This window comes from Callithrix jacchus, chromosome 8, assembly GCF_049354715.1.
Source record: "Callithrix jacchus isolate 240 chromosome 8, calJac240_pri, whole genome shotgun sequence".
Classification (NCBI taxonomy): Eukaryota; Metazoa; Chordata; class Mammalia; order Primates; family Cebidae; genus Callithrix; species Callithrix jacchus.
In genome coordinates, this window is record NC_133509.1 from 126,386,983 (window position 1) to 126,412,336 (window position 25,354).

At 44.6% G+C, this 25,354-nt stretch overlaps 1 non-coding gene and 1 pseudogene across 1 annotated transcript; both read right to left on the reverse strand.

The window, feature by feature from the left end:
* Positions 1-7,779: 7,779 nt before the first annotated feature.
* On the reverse strand, positions 7,780-7,883 carry LOC118145422 (small nucleolar RNA U13). The gene has a single exon (XR_004730537.1). It is a non-coding gene; the product is annotated as a small nucleolar RNA U13 (small nucleolar RNA).
* A 13,495-nt stretch (positions 7,884-21,378) lies between these two features.
* Positions 21,379-24,533, reverse strand: LOC100413710 (RNA-binding protein FXR1 pseudogene; annotated as a pseudogene).
* Between the last annotated feature and the right edge of the window lie 821 nt (positions 24,534-25,354).

Here is a 25,354-nt window from a genome sequence, read left to right on the forward strand (position 1 = left end):
TGTGTCACCACACCCAGCTAATTTTTGTGTTTTTAGTAGAGACGGGGTTTCACCATGTTGTCCAGGCTGGTCTCGATCTCATGACTGTCCGACCTACCCTCTGCGGGAAGACTGAGCTCGTTCGGAAAAAACCGGACCGCAGGCTAGAGGAAATTCCTTAAGTTCAGGCTTTATTGAGAGGAAAGAGCCTCCGGGCAGGCCAGCCGGGACGAAAAGGAAAAATGGCCGCGCCGCTCAGAGGGGCAGGGTTGTTTTATAGGGGGCTGAAGGGCTGGGGGGTGGGGAAGCCAAAAGCTGAGGTGGTGGGCAACTGTTGGTCAGTTTGAACTGCTGGGCGGGAAGCTGGGCGGCGGGAAGCTGGGCGGTGGGAGGGCTAGGGCCGGTATGTAAAGTGAGAGATAAGGGAGCCTCTTCGTGGGGGAGGGAAAGAGAGAGAGAGAGCTTTCACGGTAGGGGCAGAGTTTTCCAAACAATGACCTCAAGAGATCCACCTGCCTCAGCCTCCCAAAGGGCTGGGATTACAGGCGTGAGCCACCGCACCTAGCTGCATTTATTTTTTTAACATTAGAGGCAGGGTCTTGCTATGTTGCCCAGGCTGATTTTGAACTCCTGGGCTCAAGTGATACTCCTATCTCAGCCTTTCAAGTAGCTGGGACTACAGTACAAATTTAATTAATTATTTAATTATTTAATAGAGTTGAGGTCTCTCTATGTTGCTCAGGCTGGTCTTGAACTCCTGGGCTCAAGGGATCCTCCTGCCTTGGTCTCCAAAAGTGCTGAGATTACAGGCATGAGTCACTGCCCCCAGCCTACAGTATAAATTTAAATGGTTGTATCTTCCTGGTTAAGTGATCTTTATAAAATTATTATAAAGTGACTATCATTATCTCTGGTATCAGTTTTTGCCCCAAAGTCAATTTTATCTGAAATCATTAAGATAAAACCAACTATCTTATTGTTAACATTTGCTTTGTATTGTTTATCTACTTAGAACTGTACAAGAAGTTCTTTTTGTTGTTTAATACATTTGGAGTTACCCACTTATTATTACCTATTTTACCCTTTATTTTTTCTGCCAACTCAGACCTTTCATACGGGATAATATTCCTTTTGCCAGAAATGCATCTTTATAATTTCCTATAGTGAGATTTTGATCCTGGCAAACTCTCTTAGCTTTTGTTTGTCTAAAAATATGTCTATTTTTCTCTCATTCTTAGTAGACATTTTTTTTTTTGAGATGCATTCTTGCTCTGTTGCCCAGGCTAAAGTGCAACGGCATTATCTCAGTTTGTGAGTCAAGATGGTCAGAGGGAGACCTATGTTAATTCGATCTAAATAATTATAAACTTGCTTGGCTCAGAGTACACTGAAGTTTATACACTGAACTAAACTATATTATTGGTGCGGTTAATTAGAAATCAAGTGGCAACAGGAGGCCCAAGGTAAAGAACATCTGAGAGCGCAGTAACACTGGGGAACACCTTGGGGTGGTTGCAGAGCAGGAAATACTGCTCTGGTTCTATGAATGCCTTCTCAACATGGAGACTGTATGAGGGCCTTGTAAAGAGGGCTTATGCAAAGATCTCTGAGAAGGGAGGTGACCTCTGCTCACAAGATCTGGGAGGGTCTTTGCAGATGGGAGCTGGCAATGAGGAGAAAAGCCTTGCAGGGCAGAGATCACAGATCAGGGAACACCTCAGGCTCTGCCTAGGTTCTTGGAATGCAGAGTGATTTTAATTGCTCTATGTCCTCAATGCTTGGGAGATAAAAGCCCCTTGATGCATTGGGTGTGGTCAGTCCCGGTGATTCCTAATCCGATATACTGCTGATGCTCACTGCAACCTCTGCCTCCCGGGTTCAAGCAATTCTCCTGCCTCAGCCTCCTCAGTAGCTGGGATTACAGGTGTGCACCACCACGCCAGGTTAATTTTTGTGTTTTTAGTAGAGATGGGGTTTCACCATTTGGTCAGGCTGGTCTTGAACTCATGACCTCATGATCCACCTGCCTCAGCCTCCCGTAGTGCTGGAATTACAGGTGTGAGCCACTGCACCCAGCTTGCTTAGGATTTTTTTTCTTTGGGTTTTTGTTTGTTTAGAGACAAACAAAACCTGTTGCTCAGGTTGGAGTGCAGTGGCTTAATCATAGCTCATTGCAGTCTTGGATTTTTGGGCTCAAGCAATTCTCCTGCCTTAGCCTCCTGGGTAGCTAGGACTGCTGGTGTGTGCCATCATGCCCGGCTAATATTTAAAAATATTTTATGTAGAAGTGGGGTCTTACTGGCTGGGCATGGTGGCTCATGCCTGTAATGCCAGCACTTTGGGAGGCCGAGCCGGGTGGATCATGAGGTTAGGAGTTCGAGACCAGCCTGGCCAACATAGTGAAATCCCATCTCTACTAAAAATACAAAAATTAGCTGAGTGTGGTGGTGTATGCCTGTAGTCCCAGCTACCTGGGAGGCTGAGGCAGGAGAATTGCTCGAACCTGGGAGGCAGAGGTTGCAGTGAGCCGAGACCATGCCATTGCACTTCAGCCTGGGTGAGAGTGAGACTCCTTCTCAAAAAAAAAAAAAAAAAAAAAGAAAGAAATGGGGTCTCACTACGTTGTCCCGGCTGGTCTTGAACTTTTGCCCTCAATGAATCATCCTGCCTCAGCCTCCCAAAGTATGATTACAGGCATGAGCCATCACACCCAGTCTATATAAATACACATTATTTACTTGAATCCTATTTCTTCCTAGTAGTGTTTTGATCATACTGAACCCATTATGGTCTTGGTGCACCCCAGTATCTCTACAACTTAAGTTAATAGAATATCTGGGAATAAAATGCAAGGTTTTAGTTTTACTACAACTGCTTTTCATGCTTAAAACAATTGTTGATACATAGCATTCAGGTGACAACATCCACGTAACAAAGGTGAGTAAAGTTGAACCCTGGGAAAAAGTCATAATTGAATTACATGTAGTGACAACTAAAGACACACATAGGCTCAAAATAAAGTGATGGAGGAAAATCTACCAGGCAAATGGAAAGCAGAAAAAGCAGGGGTTACAATGCTAATTTCTGACAAAACCAACTTTAAACCAATAAAGATCAAAAAAGCCAAAGAAGGGCAGTACATAATGGTAAAGGGTTCAATTCAACAAAAGACCTAACTATCCTAAATATATATGCACCCAGTACAGGAAAACCCAGATTCATAAAACAAGTTCTTAGAGACCTACAAAGAGACTTAGACTCCCACACAATAATGGTGGGAGACTTTAACACCCCACTGTCAATATTAGACAGATCATTGAGACAGAAAATTAACAAAGATATTCAGGACTTGAACTCAGCTCTGGCTTAAGTGGACCTGATAGATATCTATAGAAACATAACAATAGAATATAAATTCTTCTCCACCCCAAAACAATAGAATATAAATCCTTCTTGGTGCCACATGGCAAATTACTGTAAAATCAATTACATAATTGGAAGTAAAACACTCCTCAGCAAATTCAAAAGAACTGAAATCATAACAGTCTGTTAGACCACAGTGCCATCAAATTAGAACCCAAGACTAAGAAACTCACTCAGGGCTGATGCCCTTTTTGGCCTCAGCTCACCCGCACCCGGGTGGAAAAAAAAGGAGAAACTCACTCAGAACCACACAACTACATGGAAATTGAACAATCTGCATCTGAATGACTCCTAGGTAAATTATGAAATTAAGGCAGAAATCAAGAAGTTCTTTGAAATCAACAAGAACGAAGAGACAATGTACTAAAATTTCTGAGATGTAGCTAAAGCAATGTCAGGAGGGAAATTTACAGCACTAAAAGTCCACTTCGAAAAGCTGGAAAGATCTCAAATCAACATCTTAACAACACAACTAAAAGAACTAGAGAACCAAGAAGAAACAAACCCCAAATCTAGCAGAAGACAAGAAGTAACCAAGATCAGAACAGAACTGAAGGAGACAGAGACAGAAAGAAACCTTCAAACAAAAAATCAAAGAATTCGGGAGCTGGTTTTTTGAAAAAATTAATCAAATAGATAGATGCTAGCTAGACTAATAAGGAAAAAAAAGAAGAATAAAATAGACACAACAAGAAATGATAAAGGAACTATCACCACTGACCCCACAGAAATACAAACAACCATCAGAGAATACTATAAACACTTCTATGCAAAGAAACTAGAAAATCTAGAAGAAAATGATAGATTTTTGAACACATACACCATCCCAAGACTGAGCCAGGAAGAAGTTGAATCCCTGAATAGACCAATGACAAGTTCTGAAATTGAGGCAGTAATAAATAGCCTACCAACAACAAAAACCCCAGATGAGACAGATTTACAGCTGAATTCTACCAGAGATACAAGGAGGAGCTGGTACCATTTCTTCTGAAATGATTGCAAACAACTGAAAAGGAGGAACTCCTCCCGAATTTATTTTATGAGGCCAGCATCATCCTGATACCAAAACCTGGCAGAGACACAACAACAAAAGGAAAACTTCAGGCAATATCCATGACTGGTAAACTGAATCCAGCAGCACATCAAAAAGCTTATCCACCACGATCAAGTTGGCTTCATCCCTGGGATGCAAGGCTGGGTCAACATATGTAAATCAATAAACATAATTCATCACATAAACAGAACTAAAGATAAAAACCACATGACCATGTCATTAGATGCAAAAAAGACCTTTGATAAAATTCAACGTTCCTTCATGTTAAAAAGTCTCAATAAACTAGGTATTGATGGAACATACCTAAAAATAATGAGAGCCATTTATGACAAACCCATAGCCAATATCATACTGAATGGACAAAAGCTGGAAGTATTCCTCTTGAAAACTGGCACAAGACAAGGTTGCCCTCTCCTACCACTCCTATTCAACATAGTATTGGAAGTTCTGGCCAAAGCAATCAGGCAAGACAAAGAAATAAAGGGTATTCAAATAGGAAGAAAGAAAGTTCAACTGTCTCTGCAGGTGACATGATTTTATATCAGAAAACCCCATTGTCTCAGCTCAAAAGTTGTCTGGGCTTTTTTCTTTTTTTTTTTTTTCGAGACAGAGTCTTACTCTGTCACCCAGGCTGGAGTGTAATGGCATGATCTTGGCTCACTGCAACCTCTGCCTCCCGGGTGCAAGTGATTCTCATTCCTCAGCCTCACAAGTAGCTAGGACTACAGGCGCGTGCCACCATGCCCAGCTAATTTTTGTATTTTTAGTAGAGATGGGGTTTTGCCATGTTGGCCATGCTGGTCTTGAACCCCTGACCTGAGGTGATCCACCTGCTTTAGCCCCCCAAAGTGATGGAATTACAGGTGTGAGCCACTGCACCTGGCCGCAAGCTTTTTTTTTTTCCCCCCCGAAACCAGTTATTCCTAAGGCCACAAGCTTTTTAAACTGATAGGCAACTTCAGCAAAGTCTCAGGATACAAAATGAATGTGCAAAAATCACAAGTATTCCTATACACCAACAATAGATAAGCAGAGAGCCAAATCATGAATGAACTCCCATTTACTACAAAGAGAATAAAATATCTAGGAATACAGCTAACAAGGGAAGCACAGGACCTTTCTGAGGGAAGTTACAAACCACTGCTCAGGGAAATCAGAGGGATACAAACAAATGAAAAAAACATTACATGCTCAAGGATAAGAAGAATCAATACCATGAAAATGGCCATACTGTCCAAAGTAATTCGTAGATTCAATTCTAGTCCCATTAAACTACCATTGATGTTCTTCACAGAATTAGAAAAAACTATCTTAAAATTCACATGGAACCAAAAAAGAGCCAGTATAGCCAAGACAATCCTAAGCAAAAAGAGCAAAGCTGGAAGCATCATGCTACCAGATGTCAATCTACACTACAAAGGTACAGTAACCAAAACAGCATGGTACTGGTACAAAAACAGACACATCGATCAATGGAACAGAAAGAGAACTCAGAAATAAGACTGTACATCTACAACCACCTGATCTTTGACAAACCTGACAAAAATAAGCAATGGAAAAAGGATTCCCTATTTAATAAATAGTGCTGGGAGAACAGGCTAGCCATTTGCAGAAAATTGAAACTGGACCCCTTCCTTACACCTTATACAAAAATTAACTCAAGACAGATTGAAGACTTAAATGTAAAATCCAAAACTGTAAAAACTCTGGAAGAAAGCCTTGGGAATACCATTCAAGACAGAGGCCTGGGCAAAGATTTCATGATGAAAATGGCAAAAGCAAAAATTGACAAATGGGATCTAAACTAAAGAAATTCTGCACAGCAAAAGAACCTATCATCAAAGTGAACAGACAACCCACAGAATGGGAGAAACGTTTTTGCAATCTATCCACCTGACAAAGGTCTAATATCCAGACTCTACAAGGAACTTCAACAAATGTACAAGAACATTAAAAAGGGGACAAAGGATATGAACGGACTTTTTTAAAAGAAGACATTCAAGTGGCCAACAAACTTATGAAAAAAGCTCAATGTCACTAATTATTAGAGAAATGCAAATCAAAACTACAGTGAGATACCATCTCATGCCAGTCAGAATAGTGATTATTAAAAAGTCAAGGAACAACAGATGCTGGTGAGGCTGTGGAGAAAGTGATTCCTCAAAGACCCAGAACCAGAGATACCAGTTGACCCAGCAATCCCATTACTGGGTACATACCAAAGGAATATAAATCATTCTATTATAAAGATACATGTCCACATATGTTTTTTTGCAGCACTATTCACAATAGCAAAGACATGGAATCAACCTAAATGCCTATCATTTAAAGAAAATGTGATTAAAGAAAATGTGGTTCATATATACCATGAAATACGATGCAGCCATAAAAAGGAATGAGACCATGTCCTTTGAGAGACATGGATGGAGCTGGAAGCCGTTATTCTCTGCAAACTAATGCAGGAACAGAAAACCAAACACCACATGTTCTCACTTATAAGTGGGAGCTGAACAATGAGAACACCTGAACACAAGTGAGGGGAATAACACACACTGGGGCCTGTCAGGGGTGGGGGTGGCAGGAGGGAGGGCATCAAGAAAAATAGCTAATGTATGCTGAGCTTGAAACCTGGTGATGGGTTGACAGGTGCAGCAAACCACCATAACACATCTTTACCCATATAACAAACTGTACATCCTGTACATGTATCCCGGAACTTAAAACATTTAAAAAAATGCGTACCCCCTGAAATTCCAATTTTATATTCATTTCATTTGTTGAAGTTCCTTGTAGATTCTGGATATTAGACCTTTGTCAGGTGGATAGATTGCAAAAACTTTCTCCCATTCTGTGGGTTGTCTGCTCACTCTGATGATAGTTTCTTTTACTGTGCAGAAGCTCTTTAGTTTAATTAGAACCCATTTGTCAATTTTTGCTTTTGTTGCAATTGCTTTTGACAGCTTTATCATGAAATCTTTGCCCAGGCCTATGTCCTGAATGGTATTCCCAAGATTTTCTTCTAGGGTTTTCATAGTTTTGGGTTTTACATTTAAGTTTTCAATCCATCTTGAGTTAATTTTTGTATGAAATATAATTGTGAATCTTGAATACTTTGGCAATCGATGGCTCCCTCTTTTCTGTTGCATTTCCAGTGTGAGCCACAAGGTCCACAAGGTAGAGATGTCTTTCATTAGAGCAGTCATCCTTAATGCCAACACCCTCCATCAGCTTCTAACCCGGGAAGTTCAATATTCTCTTTTTGGATTAGGGAGTCAGCTTTTTGAAAATTCACGATGGCATTCTTTCTTTTTTTTTTTTTTCCATGTCAGATGGGTAATATGCTGATGTTGTAACAAGGTTGCAAAGAGGCACATCTCACCCATGCATGTGAGTACCCAACCATCATGCTTATGAACTAGAAAAGGATCTCACTTCCTTAGATCGAATACATTAAATAACATAACAAATGCTAAAACGGTGTTAATCCCTTTGATAAACTATGTGTGAGGATGCTTGGCAGGGAGCTGCATTTTAAAAAGACATTTGAAATTGAGACTATTTTTGTATGTCTAAATGAGGGGAAGGAGGTAAAGAACAGAGCTTATGGTCCCACTCACTGTTGGGTCACTATTCCCAGCTGAAAGTCTAATAATTGACACACTTCTGATTTCTGCATGTTTAACTGCTTAGGTCCTCTACTAGGAGAAACATTTTATCCTCTGATTAGAGTTTGTGAATTACCATTCTGCGGATCCAGTGCAGTTCACCGACCTATTAGCTTACTTCATAGATTAAAATTTGAGAAATTTTGAATTCAACAGCCCTTTATGCTAAAAACCCTCAATAAACTAGGTACTGATGGAACATATCTCAAAATAATAAAAGCTATTTATGACAAACCAACAGCCAATATCATACTGAATGGGCAAAAACTGGAAGCATTCCCTTTGAAATCTGGCACTAGACAAGGATGCCCTCTCACCACTCCTACTCAATATAGTATTGGAAGTTCTAGCCAGAGCAATCAGGCAAGAAAAAGAAATAAAGGGTATTCAAATAGGAAAGGTGGAAGCCAAATTGTCTCTATTTGCAGATTACATGATTGTATATTTAGAAGACCCCATCATCTCAGCCCAAAATCTCCTGAAACTGATAAGCAACTTCAGTAAAGTCTCAGGATACAAAATCAATGTGCAAAAATCACAAGCATTCCTATACACCAATAACAGACTTAAAGAGAGCCAAATCAAGAATGAACTGCCATTCACAATTGCTACAAAGAGAATAAAATACCTAGGAATACAACTCACAAGGAATGTTAGGGACCTCTTCAAGGAAAACTACAAACCACTGCTCAACGAAATAAGAGAGGACACAAACAGATGGAGAAACGTTCCATGTTCATGGTTAGGAAGAGTCAATATCGGGAAAATGGCCATACTGCCCAAAGTAATTTACAGATTCAACGCCATCCCCATCAAGCTACCTTCTTCACAGAACTGGAAAAAAACACCTTAAACTTCATATGGAACCAAAAGAGAGCCTGCATAGCCAAGTCAATTCTAAGCAAAAAGAACAAAGCTGGAGGCAACACACTACCAGACTTCAAACTATACTACAAGGCTACAGTAATCAAAGCAGCATGCTACTCTTACCAAAACAGAGATATAGACCAATGGAACAGAACAGAGGCCTCGGAGGCATCTGATCTTTGACAAACCTCACAAAAACAAGCAATGGGGAAAGGATTCCCTGTTTAATAAATGGTGTTGGGAAAACTGGCTAGCCATGTGCAGAAAGCAGAAAATGAACCCCTTCCTGACACCTTACACTAAAATTAACTCCAGATGGATTAAAGACTGAAACATAAGACCTAACACCATAAAAACCCTAGAAGAAAATCTAGGCAAAACCATTCAGGACATAGGCATAGGCAAGGACTTCATGACCAAAACACAAAAAGCATTGGCAACAAAAGCCAAAATAGACAAGTGGGACCTAATCAAACTCCACAGCTTCTGCACAGCAAAAGAAACAGTCATTAGAGTGAATCGGCGACCAACAGAATGGGAAAATTTTTTTGCAATCTACCCATCTGACAAAGGGCTAATATCCAGAATCTAAAAATACCTAAAACAGATTTACAAGAAAAAAACAAACAAGCCCATTCAAAAGTGGGAAAAGGATATGAACAGACACTTCATACATGAGGCCAACAAACATGAAAAAATGCTCATCATCACTGGTCATCAGAGAGATGCAAATCAAAACCACATTGAGATACCATCTCATTCCAGTTAGAATGGTGATCGTTAAAAAATCTGGAGACAACAGATGCTGGAGAGGATGTGGAGAAACAGGAACACTTTTACACTGTTGGTGGGAATGTAAATTAGTTCAACCATTGTGGAAGACAGTGTGGTGATTCCTCAAGGCCTTAGAAATAGAAATTCCATTTGACCCAGCAATCCCATTACTGGGTATGTATCCAAAGGATTATAAATCGTTCTACTATAAGGACACATGCACACAAATGTTCATTGCAGCACTGTTTAAAATAGCAAAGACCGGCTGGGCGCAGTGGCTCAAGCCTGTAATCCCAGCACTTTGGGAGGCCATGGCAGGTGGATCATGAGGTCAAGAGATCGAGACCATCCTGGTCAACATGGTGAAACCCCATCTCTACTAAAAATACAAAACATTAGCTGGGCATGGTGGTGCTTGCCTGTAATCTCAGCTACTCAGGAGGCTGAGGAAGGAGAATTGCCTGAACCCAGGAGGCGGAGGTTGCGGTGAGCCGAGATCGCGCCATTGCACTCCAGTCTGGGTAACAAGAGTGAAACTCCGTCTCAAAAAAAAAAAAAAAGAAAAATAGCAAAGACCTGGAACCAACCCAAATGCCCACTGATGATAGACTGGACAGGGAAAATGTGGCACATATAACCATGGAATACTATGCAGCCATAAACAACTATGAGTTCATGTCCTTTGTAGGGACACGGATGAACCTGGAAACCATCATTCTCAGCAAACTGACACAAGAACAAAAAATCAGACACTGCATGTTCTCACTCATAGGTGGGCGTTGAACAACAAGAACACATGGACATAGGGAGGGAAGCATCACACACTGGGGTCTGTCGGGAGGAAATAGGGGAGGGACAGCAGGGGATGGGGAGGAGGGGAGAGATAGCATGGGGAGAAATGCTAGATATAGGTGATGGGGAGGAAGGCAGCAAATCACGCTGCCATGTATGTACCTATGCAACAGTCTTACATGTTCTTCACATGTACCCCCAAACCTAAAATGCAATTAAAAATTTTTTATATAAAAATCTGAATTTCTGGCTTCTTTTGAGGTATTGAGAAATCTGGCCACACTGCTCACATGGAACAAAGATGGGTGGATGATGATGGCAGCAGTGGCCCATCTGGAGCAGGTGCTGTTGCAGGGAGGCACTGTTGGTGTGGCAGGCTCCATGGAGCCGGTGGGACCCGGGAGCAGGTGGGATCCCTGCCCTCCTGGATGCAGCTAAAGCCACCCAAGTAACAGTTGCAGACCTAGGCCTCCCATTCCACAGAGCAGGCAGGAGCCTGCCCCAGCCCTTGGCACAGCTGCAGCTGCCCAAACCATGACTGTGGACCCAGGCATCTCAGCCCAGCAACGGGGCCCAGCAAGGCCCCACCCTGTCCTCACAGGCTTGGAAATGCCTGCTCCCACTGCCTGGCTTCTCCCTGCTGTCAGCACCCACTTGAATTTTGGAGCAAAGTTGGGCTGAGTTCTAGTTCTGTCAGCCCAGTCAGGTGTACACATGCTCAGGGCAGTGCTGACATACCAGCACCATGCCACCTTGGCCCCTTCTGGGGTAGTGGGTCAATGAGCATGGGAGGGAAGGCAAGGGGGTGCTGAATGGCAGCAGGAGGCAGACAGGCTCATGGGTGGAAGGAGGCAGGTCCCTGGTGAGGCCTCGCCTTCAGGCTAAGGAGAGCCTGAAGGCTGGGGGCTGGACTGCCAGTCCCATGGACCAGAATGGGAACTTCTGGTGCCTTTTCTGGGCCCACCCATGGCTACTCATGGACCAACTGGCCTGTACTTTCTATTATGGGCCCCACTGAGGCCCATAATAGCCCCAGGCTCAGCCAGAGCTGAGCAGAGATGGGGATGACCAGCTGCAGAGAGGAGTTACCCACACCAGGGCCTCTTCTCTGCTGAGAGCTGCAGAGATGATGGGATGATCATCTCTGCAGAGAGGAGCTTTGCACTCCAGGGTCTCCTCTCTGCTAGGAGCTGAACACTTACCAGGTCAGTTTGGCTCTGGAAAGAAGCTTCCCCATGTGGGAGAGAGAGTTGTTCTACTGCTCAATAAAGCTCCTCTTCATCTTACCCTGTACATGTTGCATACCTCATCTTCCTTGTCACAGTACAAGAGCCTGTCGAATGGCAGAGCTAAAAGAGCTATAATACAAACAGGGCTGAAACATGCCCCTTGCTCACCACACTGCGGGTGAAGAGAACGAGAGAAGAGCTGTGGTCCTTTGGGGATCCCAGACCTGGGAGCTTCCTGAGCCAGGCTATGACTCCCTTTTTGGGGCCCTGCAGTTCCTGGCATCTCCAAGTTTCTGAGTGCCACTGTGTTCCCCAGTGTCAGCGTGGAAGCTGCTTGTGGTGTACCTGGTCTGGCTGCAGCCTCACAGAGAGCCAGCGCTTGTGCCAGCACCTGGAGCTGCCCTCCCCGCTACAGCAGCTGGCATGTCTGACTGTGGGCAGTGGCCCGGCCCCATGCTTACTGTCACACCACTTGCCGTTCCACACCTGACTTACCCTTGGCAGGTGTGGGGCGCAGACCGGTAGCATGAGCTGAGCACAGGCTGCTAGGCTGAGTGGGCAGCAAAAGCCCAGTGGGCCCCAGCAAAACTCAGGCAAAGGCACCCCTGGCCACAGAGGTTTCTGGCCAGAAAATAACACCCCAAACATCTTGCGATGACGCACAGTAGAAGCGGGCATTAGAGAGGGTATGTGCTTTCCAGTTTGCCTTGGTGTCTGCCTTGCCTGTCATGTTTCCCTTGTTCTGCTTCTTTACTGATGCTTTGTTCTGCAGGCACTTATGTTTCCAACTAGTCTTGGAAGAATCTACTGAATTTACTGAGAAGTTCCTTGCTGCTAATGACGGTAGTGGCTGCTGCCATCACTCTGGCTGCAGCAAGGAAGTGCAGCTGGGACCGCATACTCCCTGGAGCTGGTGAGAGCCTGCCCCTTCTGAGTTGGGATGGGAGCTCCACGGGTATCACTGAAGCTGCTCAAACCACAGCTGCAGACCCAGGCCTCTTGCTCTATGGAGCAGGCAGGAGTCCCACCCTCCTGGACGGGGCTACAGCCTCCCAAACTGCAGCTGTGGATCTGAGCCTCCCTGTGCTCTTGGGGGAGGGCTGGGAGTAGGCAGGATCTGCCTTCCTGGGTGAGGCTGCAACCGCCGCGCCCCCCCCCCCCCCCGCTCCCAGGTGCATGAGCTGGGTGTCTCTGCAGTTTGCACCCTCAAAGGCCCCAGAAAGGGCCTTTCCCCATCCCCACGTCCCTGCAGGCTCAGGGGTGTCTGCTCCCACTGCCTGGCCTCTCTCCATTCCTGGCATCTGCTCCGATCTCAGAGTGGGCACTGGGGCTGAGCCCCAGGGCCATGAATGACAGCAGGGGGCAGATTGATTCCTAGGTTAAGGAGGCAGGTCCCCAGTAAGGCCCCACCTTCAGGCCAGGGAGGGCCCGTAGGGGCTGGTCTGCCAGTCCTGCAGACTGGATTGGGACTTGTGGTGCCTCTTCCGGGCCACCCCTGGCTGCCCATGGACCAATCTGCATGCACTTCCTCCCCTCTGAGGTCCATAATGAACACTCCGTGGGATGACCTGCCTACAGAGAGGAGCTACCCACTCCTCTGAGCTGTTCTAACACTAAATAAAACTCTTCTTCACCCTTCACGTCTGCATACCTCATTCTTCCTGGATGCAGGACAAAAACTCAGGCAATGGCACCATGGCCACAGAGGTTTCTGGCCAGAAATACGGATGCCCCAGGGTCCCATAACACTAAGACAGGCATGCTAGATGAGCCATCAAAACAAGTTTTTGCTTTGTTGTGAATTTTTCTCTATATCTGTAAGAAGATTAAGTTCCAAGAATTCAGCAAACTTAAAAAGGATGAAAATTTATCTAGGTTGTGTGATCTATATATACTCTTTTTTTTTTTTGACAGAGTCTCACTCTGTCACCAGGCTGGAGTGCAGTGGTGGGATCTTGGCTCGCTGCAACCTCTGCCTCCTGGGTTCAAGTGATTCTCCTGCCTCAGCCTCCTAAGTAGCTGGGACTACGGGCATGTGCCACCACCCCCAGCTAATTTTTGCATTTTCAGTAGAGATGGGGCTTCACCATGTAGGCCAGGAAGGTCTTGATCTCTTGACCTCGTGATCCACCTGCCTTGGCCTCCCAAAGTGCTGGGATTACAGGTGTGAGCCACCGCACTCGGCCTATACCTTTGTCTTTAGAAATGGGTGTCTCACTATGTTGCTCAGGCTGGACTCAAATTCTTAGGACCCAAGCAATCCTCCTGCCTCAGCCTCCCCAGCAGCAGGACTACAGGCACAGGCCACCACACGTGGCTCTATGGCACTTTTGAAGTTCCTTAATTCTTCAATTAATGCATCCATCTATATACTTATTTATTAGTTTTAATTTTGCTAAGAATATTAGAAAATTTCACTGAAACTAAGAAGTAAACCAATCTAAAATCTTTATCAAGGCCATTTTTCCCCTAAAATAATAGTATTTTTTCTCTGTGTAATTTTGAGCTGAGAAGCAGGCATGTTACCTGATGACAACGTTTCCTGGCAGCTATTACGTCCACTGTGTAGCTGTCAGTAGCACTGCAATAATTTTTGACTTTTATTTCAAGCAAATTTGGATTTTCTACTAACCTTTGAATAAATGGTACATGCAACACACCAGCAGCTGTTGTGGAACCAAGAAAAACTATTAATATTCACCAGATAAGATAATGAGAAGAGGCTGGGTGCTCCCGCCTGTAATCTCAGCACTTTGGGAGGCTGAGGCAGGTAGATCACCTGAGGTGAGGAGTTGGAGGCCAGCCTGGCCAACATGGAGAAACCCCATCTCTACTAAAAACACAAAAATTAGCTGGGCATGGTGGTAGGCACCTGTATTCCCAGCTACTCAGGAGGCTGAGTCAAAAGAATTGCTTGAGCCCAGAAGGCAGAGGATGCAATAAGCCAAAATCTCACCACTGGGGCTCCAACCTGGGCAACAGATTGAGACTCTGTCTCAAAAAAAAGATAATGAGAAGAAAACTATGTTAAAAAGTCAACATTAGGCTGGGCGTGGTGGCTCACACCTGTAATCCCAGCACTTTGGGAGGCAGAGGTGAGAGGATTGCTTGAGCCCTAGGAATTCGAGATCACCCTGGGCAACATGGCAAAACTCCGTCTCTACAAAATATACAAAAATTAGTTGAGTATGGTGGCATGTGCCTGTATTCCCACCAACTCAGGGGCTGAGGCGCAAGAATTGCTTGAACCCAGGAGGTGGAGGTTGTAGTGAGCCAAGATCTCACTGCTGCACTCCAGCTTGAGCAACAAAGCGAGACTCTGCCTCAAAAAAAAAAAGAAAGAAAGAAAGAAAAGAAAAAAGTCAATGTCATATGCAGTGGCAAAATTCTAGAGTAGAGGCGGTAAGTTGGTAGTCTTACTACTCTATCTGACCCACACATTGTAACAAATCATTCCAGTTTAGTTGCACACACTGAAAATTGCAGTGCCTGGTAACGAAGCTTCCACAAGGGGGCGTTTCCAAAACTCTTGACTGGGTTAAATACCTGCTTGGCCCTGCAGGCATTTGAGTTTGTGCCTTGTACTCCCGAGGCGTTCTTTTTAGTTCAGAAATACTGCAAAGAGGCCCATTTCCACCTCCTTTGAAAGTATCGATACTATATTAAGGCGTAAAGACATGCCTGTTGGAAGCAATGAGACTAAAACGTAGTATCATTGTATGAGTATAAAATCCAAAGAAGTCAGTAAATGAGACGAACTAATCGGCAGATTTTAGCAGCTAAATGTTCTCACCACGAAAACCAAAACTCAGAATACCCATAGCTAGGTGACGCGATAGATATGTTAACCTACCTGATTGTGGTCATTTCACAACGTTATACACTTTGACACACTTCTATTTGTCAATTATAACCCAGTAAAGCTAGAGAAAAATAAAAAGAAAACTAAGCTTCTTAATATGATTGTGAATAAGATAAATATATAGCTCTTAGTAGTGCACTCAACTATTTGAACATGGAAAACGTAATTTCCCCTTCATCTTTTAAAAAATGGACACTAAATACAGTCAATTCTCATGATGTGTGATAGTCATTTAGTTCTGTTTTACTTTGCTTTTTCGAGACAGAGTCTTACTCTGTCACCCAGGCTGGAGTGCAGTGATGTGATCTCTATGTACTGCAACCTCCACCTCCCAGGTTCTAACTGTTCTCCTGCTTCAGCCTCCCAAGTAGCTGGGTTTACAGGTGCAAGCCACTATGCCTGGCTAATTTTTGTACTTTTAGTAGAGATGGGGTTTCACCTAGCTGGGCAGGCTAGTCCTGAACTCCTGACCTCGTGATCCGCCCACCTCTGTCTCCCAAACAGGTGTGAGCCACTGCGCCTGACCCCATGATAAAACTTTAATAAATAGAAGTTGCTTCCTATACACGAGCAAATAAATTTTTTTTCTTTTTTTTTTTTTTTTTGAGACGGAGTTTCACTCTTGTTACCCAGGCTGGAGTGCAATGGTCCGATCTCGGCTCACCGCAACCTCTGCCTCCTGGGTTCAAGCAATTCTCCTGCCTCAGCCTCCTGTGTAGCTGGGATTATAGGCACGCACCATCATGCCCAGCTAATTTTTTGTATTTTTAGTAGAGACGGGGTTTCACCATATTGACCAGGATGGTCTCGATCTCTTGACCTCGTGATCCACCCACCTCGGCCTCCCAAAGTGCTGGGATTACAGGTGTGAGCCACTGCGCCTGGCTTTTTTCTTTTTTTTTAAGACAGCGTCTTGCTCTATCACCCAGGCTGGAGTGCAGTGGAGTCATCATGACTTACTGCAGCCCTGACTTCATAGCTCAAGCAATCCTCCCACCTCAGCCTCCCGAGAAGCTGGGACTACCGGTGTGTATTACCATGCCTGGCTAATTTTTGTAGAGCTGGGGTTTCACAACATTGTCGATATTATAGCTATGCTTTGTTGTATTCACACAATAGAATGTCAAGGAGAGTTTTCTTTAAATCAGCAGAAAAATCAATGTCATTTTGCCTGTCACCCACACACAGGTACAGGTGAGTTTAGCCTTTACACAGACAAGATCCCCATGTATGAGAAACTTAAAGATGGTACCTTCCTCTGCTTGCGTTCAGAGGATGCCCGACTCGGTAAAAAAGTAGCTCTCAATAAAATAGCTCCTTCTCACCCTTCCTGTGGGAGATTCAAGAACCCTCTCTGGGGATCTGGATGGAGACCACTTTTTCCAGTAACATTTTCACCTTCTCTTTTATAGGGCAACTGAACACAGGTATTCTTCCAGGTAGAATCACCTTTCCAGGATGTCTTGGACCCTATACGTGTAACTGAATATAAAATCAGATCTACGGGTACTCAGGGGATATGGGGCCATGGAGATGGCTGCTCAGAGTCCCACTCACAGAGCCTGCGGGAGGCCTGCTGGGGTTGGTTGATCGGCCTCCAGCTGCAGCACTGTCTGCTCTCTGCAGCAATGGCTGGAGGCAACGCCCTCCCCAGGCTGTTCCACCAAGGACTGAACACTGCAAGGGACTTAGACCCTGGCCATTCCTGCTGGACAGGAGACTCCTCTAATGTCAACTCGTTGGCCAAGACTTTCTCAGAGGTTTTTTGAGGTTCCCCTGCTGCTCTTGCTCCCTCTTGCCTCTATCTTCCTTCTTGTACATCTAATTCCATCTTGGCAGCTGCTTCTCAGAGGACACAGGCTATGACAGAACCTTACAACTAGCTTTTAGATTAACAAGAAAATCTGTAAATTCCTACAGTTAATTCTCTGGACCCCAGAGCTTCGGGGTGGTGAGCGTAGAGGAGTCCATGAGCGCACAGGGGTGGCTTGTCTGCTACCTGCAGGCTGTAGGATTCAAGACCCATCAGAAGTTACCAGTTTGCTAAACACATCTTCTTCACGGATAATAATTTCTTTACTTTTAATTATTTATTTATTTTTAGGCTGGTCAAGTGAAGCAGTGGGAGTGGAAAAGGAGCAAAGAAATCTGTAACTGGTTGTGATCAATGAGCTGTAAACAGCACTGCACTGGGGCAGCCGTAATTCCTTTGTTAATAACACTTTCTCCAGTGTGTCTTCCTAAATCATTGCCACGAAACCACTTACATGTTTGTACAGTGGCTACGGATCAAACATTTTCCCTTCCAGGAATTTACACAAAGTTCAACCTGGCTCTGTCTTTCTCTTCCATTCTTTCTTTCCTTCCTTCCTTCCTTTTCTTTCCTCCTTTCTTTCTTTTCTCCTTCCTTCCTTTCTTTTTCTTTTTTTCTTTCCCATAATGCTTGCTGTCATCGGAATCCCCAACCTAGCATTTTTAATTTCATGGTTGCATTAAAAAAAAAAATTTAAAAAATATTTTTATCTTTCTTTGACTCTATGGTCGGAGGAAAGAATGAACAAGGTTGAATTTTTGACATGAAATTCTGTTTTTTCTTGGTGGACTCTGTTGCAGATAAATAGATTTGAGATATCTGTTCCTCATTTACTCCACAGTTGCTTAATTACTACTTTAAGTAGGGAACTGCTGAAAGAAAAGACCAGATGAAAAAGGAATATATAGGAACTTCTGAGAAGGAAAGGGAGGATCATATTAAATACAATAGCTGTTAGTCTGTTCAGAATGCTCAAAATATCCTAGATTGGGTGGCTTATAAACAACAGGAACTTATTTCTCACAGTCTGGAGGCTGGGAGGTCCAAGATCAAGTTGCTAGCAGATTTGGAGTCTGGCCTGAAGGAAGGGGCCACTTCCTTTCTCAGGTGGATGTCATGGCTTTGTGGCCTCAGTTGGTGGACTGGGCAAACGAGAGATGAGTGGCCCTCCTCAGGCCTCCTTTATAAGAGCACTAATCTCATTCTGGAGGGCCGGGTCCTTGTTACCTAATCACCTCCCAAAGGCTCCACCTTTTAATCCTATCACAGGGGATTAGGTTTTAACATATGAATGGTGTGGGGGGTGGGCAGGGGGACCGGGAGGAACACTAACATTCAGACCATAACACTAACTTGCCTTGGTTATATTAAACTCCATATATAACACTGGACACTTCCAGTTGAGGCCGTGGCATATAAAAGTGACAATTTCATCTCTGTAAACAAAAACAACGAATTTCTGAACTTGCTACTCATTTTAGATAAATCAATCTGTGTCAGCGGGGTAATTTTTTTTTTCTAAATCCCAAAAGAAAAAACATGCCCTTTATTATAATATAATATAATATTAGTATAATAAAAGCAGAACAGAATTGGCCAGAAGGAATCAGTATCAACTTCATTAGAACAGTAGCCTCTGAGATTTACGAATGGCATGATGATAAATCAGAAAGTGAGCTCTGGCTCCCCCTGGCTCCCCCTGGCTCCCCCTGGCTCCCCCTGGCTCCCCCTGGCTCCCCCTGGCTCCCCCTGGCTCCCCCGGCTCCTGGCTCCCCCGGCTTCCTCTGGCTCTCTTCTCTTTTTTAAAGTACATTATTTTTATTTTTATTTATTTTTGAAACAGGGGCTTACTCGGCTGGAGTGCAATGGTGAGATTGTGGCTCACTGCAGTCTTGACCTCCTAGGCTCAAGCAATCCTCCTGCTCCAGCCTCCTAAGTAGCTTCGGGAACTGCACGTGCACATCATCATGCCTGGCTAATTTTTACATTTTTTTGAAGAAACAGGATCTCATCTCTACAAAATTTCATTGTCCAGGCTGTTCTTGAATTCCTGGCCTCAAATGCTCCTCTTGCCTTGGCCTCCCACAGTACTGGGATTACAGGCTTGAGCCACTGGGACCTCTGGCTCTCTTTTATTCAATCCTAGGAAATTTTCATGAGATGTAATTGATTACAATCAATTATGCAGGACAGACTCTATCATAATAGATGCTTTTATAAATTGTTCTAAATTGAGGACCAAGCAGGGGAAAGGGCATTAAAGAGAAGAACAAACCACACTCTGACCCAAAAATATTTTTCCAAGAGCAGGACCTAAACTGTGGTCAGATAAGTCACCTGATTGTTTTTCTCCATTGCAATATTTAATCATTTAAAATTATTATCAGTTTTTTGCTATAAGCCTAACTGCGAAATTAGTTATTATAGTCGAGTGATAAGCACATAGTATAGGAGGGGCACATTGAATGTTTGTGGTATCTTCCTTTTAATGCAAGATAAATGCTTGTATTAAAAGGATAAGCATGAATTTGGCCTTCTTTATTTTTGTTGTAAATTCACAACATAGGAAAAGCATGTGAGTGTGAATGATTCTAAAGTTTTTATAATAAAGCTTATTAATTTTCTGTTCTTTAATCTACATATGATCATGCATAATAAGAATTTCTTTAGGTTATGGAGGGCAGAGAATGGAGAACCAACCTGGGAAATTCATAGAGGCTGTGAAAGAAGACGTCGATACAATCAATGCATAGAAATAGTATTCAAATACGTCATCAAAGGAAACTTGTCTGAGTTTCCAAAAACTCCCGAAAATCTAAAGATACGTGAAGGCCAGGTGAAGTGGCTCATGACTGTAATCCCAGCACTTTGGGAGGCTGAGGCAGGCAGATCACCAGAGGTCAGAAACCAAGACCAGCCTGGCCAGCATGGTGAAACCCTCTCTCTACAAATATACAAAAATTAGCTCGGCATGCTGGCAGGTGCCTGTAATCCCAGCTACTTGGGACGCTAAGGCAGGAGAATCGCTTGAACCTGGGAGGTGGAGGTTGCAGTGAGCTGAGATTGTGCCATTGCTTTCCAACCTGGGTGAGAGTGAGGCTCCATCTCAAACAAACAAACAAACACCCTACATATATTCAAGTGCAAAGAGAGAGAAAAATTTTAAAAAGGGAACAAAAAAGACCTACATATAATAAATTACAGGCTATGTGAGGTAGCTCACACCTGTAATCCCCGCACTTTGGGAGGCTGAGGCCGGTGGATCATGAGGTCAGGAGTTCGAGACCAGCCTGGCCAAGATGGTGAAACCCTGTCTCTCCTAAACATACAAAAATAAGCCAGGCGCGGTGGCAGGTGCCTGTAATCCCAGTTACTCAGGAGGCTGAGGCAGGAGAATCCTTGAACCCGGAAGGCAGAAGTTTCAGTGAGCCAAGAGCACACCACTGTACTCTAGCCTGGGCGACAGAGCAAGACTCTGTCTCATAAATAAATAAATAAAAAACAATTTCATTTGGCAGCAAGCTCTTCATGTTACCTTCCATTTAGACCCAGTTAATGTATCTGTATTACTTATGCTTAATATATATGTACACACACACACACACACACACATACACACACCATGAAAGATTAAGAAATACGCCTAAATTTTAAGTGGTATGATATAAAATTTTCTTCTTTATACTTTTTTTTTTTCAAGGTTACATATTACTATTCTCAAGGCACATCTGATGATATATCTTATAGCACAGTAGGTGTCAAAGCATGTTTCACATATGATTTCTTCAGGATCCTTCCCCTTTGGAGGAACTGAAAGTGTGATGTAAAGACTGGAGATCCACATTCTACCTTCGGCAAGCTTGCACAAACACTGCTGTAAATATAATGCAAAGGAACTGTAAACTAGGAGCTTCTTCAGTCTATGAAATACCATTCAGGACTGCTGCTGCTTGAGAGTTTTTCCTTTTGAGGTATTAATCTTTTCTTCTCCTGGAGTACGCTGTAGCTTAGAAATGTCATCGCCAGAAGCACTAGTTGGGCCATTTATTGCCTTTTCTGAAAGCCCATGCTCTTCCATCACGTCCTTTGCCTAGCCCATTTTCATTAGCTCCAGCTGTATCAGATTCGGTTATTCCATCCATCAGAAGAGCATCTTCATCAGTCCTTCGTCTAGGAGCCCACTTACGACGTTAGTACTGTGAGGAGATTCGCAGGCATCAGTGTCTGCAGTCTGATCTGATTCTGTATTACCAAGTAAGCTGTATGGACTGCTGTCTGGATCTTGGAGCACAGAACTGATGGAGGATTTGCTACCACGTGGTCCACCATGACCTCGACCCCCTGAAACACTTCTATCTCTTCCTCCTGGGCTCTCCTGCTGACACACTGATGTCAGCTGTCTCAGTCATCTTCTCCTGCCAATGACCAATCACTCAGCTCGTCCTTATGCTCAGATTCTATTTCAGAGAGGTTAGACCGCTCAGAATTTGTGCCATCACTGGAGGCGTAATTAGGACCCTGATGACCCCTGCCTCTTCCACTATAAGACCTAGAACCAATCTGTCGCAGCTGTTCATCACCCTGCAGGTGTTCCATTCTTAGCTGTTCTGCTTCCTTTAGATAAGCAACATGATACTCTAAAAGAGCTTGCGCATTTCCAATGCTTTCCTTAGTGCCAACGAGTGCAAACGGAACCACACCGTCTTCCCTGGGTCGTTTATTTTCATTGCCTCCTTCAATTCTCACCAAAACCACACAAGATTTGTTCACTATTTCTTGAATAACTTTGCCATTTTTTCCAATTACTTTTCCAATGAGATTCCTAGGAATCTGAATAAAATCCTCCACAAATTCCCAGAAACCTCTAGCCTCTTTTACGGCATCAGCACTCTCTCCATAGATTCTAAATGTTGCAGTGTCTTCCTCTAGCTCAATGGCAGTAACTCCAGGAACCTACCACGTGTACCTATTGCCGGGCCCCTTAAATCTTCTCTCACAACTTCCTCATGAAAAGCCGCTGCAAGTTGTTCCGTGCATTCTGAGTGCGTAGTGGCCTCTTCATTTCCGCATAAGCATCATCTTCGTACAAATACTTCGCAAATGCATGTCACTTAAGGTGCTTGCTCTCTTCACAGGGCTTCACTGGCAGACAGTGTCATCAGCTGTGCTGTTTCTGGAAGGTGAAAAACTTCTGCCTGCTCCTACTGCTTTCTTCAAATCTATGTGCATTTTCGTTCACACACGCCTCTCTCACATCCTCAGGAGCACGCACTGTGCATTTAAAGAAGGTTCTTTTTTTTACAGTTTTATTTTGATTGACAGGCCAAAGTCGTTCAAATGTGACTATTTCGTTGTAAGTAGCTTCACAAGCTGCATATTCGATGATATAAAATTCTCCTTTTATCACCCGAACTTTGGCCAACCACCATTCACGTGGTTCTTGGTCATTTGCTCTTGAATATACCTCTACTTCATCTCCTTCACTCAGTTCCTTTTTTAATTCAGGTGGTGGAAATCTAACTTCATTAACCGGAACCTGGCGTTCCAGTTGCCAATTATTTTCAAAAACAGCTGTAAGGGAGTGTTCATGAATATCATGATAAATCCCTTGTAGAAAGCCCGTTGAGCCACGAACCTCCACTGTTAGCTCTGCCACGTTGGAACCACAAAGCTACACTTTTATTTTTTAAATTTTCTACAGTTATTCCTCTTTTTAGAAAGTTAGGAAGTTAGAGAATAAAAGAAACCCACTCCTTTATAATTTTATATATATAATGATTCCCCAAAGCCTCTTATTTTGGGTTCTTTGTATTCATTTTTCAACCAATATTTACTGTGTCTACTTTATGCCTGAAATGTGTTATTTTATATGAACTTCTCTTATAACAAGATGCTCTTATGCCCCATTTATATTCTCATAGTCTTCCCTGAATTTGAATCTAAGCAGCATTTTTTTCTTTTTCTTTTTCCAATCATTTGTTGAACACCAACCATGTGTTGGTCACTCTAGGAAGGCATTAAAAAGAAGTGTGACAGAAAATTAGCACTGTCCCTATTGCAGAGGAGAGATAGCATGTAAATACCACAACCAGGCCAAGATGCAGGAGGTAGAAACGTGCACCATGCTGCCGCACTCAGAGGAGAGAAGGAACCAATTATCAGAGAGAGCTGGGGAGAAACTTTTCAACAGAGGGGACATTTCTCTAGGCCTTGAATGACAGACAGGTCAAATGATATTAGATGAAAAAGGAGGAGGGGGCTGGTCAGGAGGAAGAGGCTGTCAGGAGAGGAAGAGGCTGGCAGGGGAGGAGGAGGCTGGCAGGGGAGGAGGAGGCTGGCAGGGAGGAGGCTGGTAGAAGAGGGGGAGGCTGGCAGGGGAGGAGGTTAGCAGGGAGGAGGAAGCTGGCAGGGGAGGAGGAGTTTGGCAGGGAAGAGGAGGCTTGCAGGGAGGAGGAGGCTGGTAGGAGAGGAGGAGGATGGCAGGGAGAAAGAGGACAGGAAGGAAGAGGCTGGCAGGGAGGAGGAGGCTGGTAGGGAGGAGGAAGCTGGCAGGGGAGGAGGAGGTTGGCAGGGAAGAGGAGGCTTGCAGGGGAGGAGGCTGGCTGCGGGCGACCGTGAGTGGTGGGCTGGCTTTCCCCCCAGGGAGGCGCAGGTCCTAAGGGCGCGGGTCTCGCTGGACGCTTACGACGCAGATGGCCCCAGGATTTGCTCCTAACAGCGGGAGCGCCCTCGAGAGGAACCGCGTCTGCGCCCCGCGAGACAGACGACTCGGGCGCCTCCGCCCCGCGCCCTGCCTGGGGGGCCGCCCCGCGTGGTGAGCCCAGCTTGGAGGCAGCAGCGGGGTCTCTCCTCGCCCGCGCGCCCGGCTCCCCAGGCGTTTCTGGGGCGCTAGTTGGCCGGCACTTCGTGTTTGAAAGCGGGTGACAGCCGCCGCGCGGGCGTACTTACTGTTAGCTCCCTCCCGCCAGGATCCGAGTTCCGGTCCCCGACAAGTCGTGGGAGTGCCAGCTCCAGCGTAGTTTCTCCTTCTCCGGGAACGGCCCCACTGAGCAGAAGAGCTGGGTCTGGATTGCATGGCTCTATCTCCCAGCCATGGTTGACTAATTTAGGGATACCCATGCATCTGGACTCCTGCAGCCAGTCAGACTCCTGCCTTTGGAGTTTTGACTTGGATGAGAGTTCTGTAGCTGGAGATTGTGGTTGAGAGGGGAGCTTAGGCACACGGTGGCAGTTCCTAGAGAGGTCTGGGCAGGAGGTTCTGCTGCTGTGGGCCCGGAGGGCTCAGGGGCCCCTGAAAGCGATGTGAGATGGAGGTAGGTAGTCACTGACTGTTGAAAGAGGAGGAGAAATCTTAGCATTTCTGGGTTAGATGGTTGCTTCTGATGGCACCGAGACAGGCAAATCCCGAAATTACTGATCTAGACAAAATAGTCTTGGTCGAAACGATTTTGTGACCTTCCTGAATGAAGCTGTCATTATTGCTGGTGGCCAAACGCTGAGATGAAAATGCAGTTCAGAACCGATTTTGTGGATTTCTGAAGTCGAATACCAGTTAACAGCCCAAGTAGATTTATTTGATGAACATCAACGTGGTAGATTGTGTTTCCAAAGATGACTGCAACAATCCCTCCCAGACACAGGCTCTTTCACAGTGTCCCCTGGCCAGTCGAAAGAGGGGCCGTCTATTTCTCCTTCCTTTGAAGTTGGGCTGTCCCTGGGACCACCTTGATAGAATGAGGCAGAGGTGACATTCCGGGGCAGCCAAGACCAGGTATTAAGGAGACTCTAGCACTTCCTGTTTTGTGTTCTGGTGGAAGCCAATCCCCAAGTAAGAAGCCCCCCTGCTGCTGAGGCAGGAGAACAGGGTCTGGAGGCAGGAACTTGAGGCCAATCTGT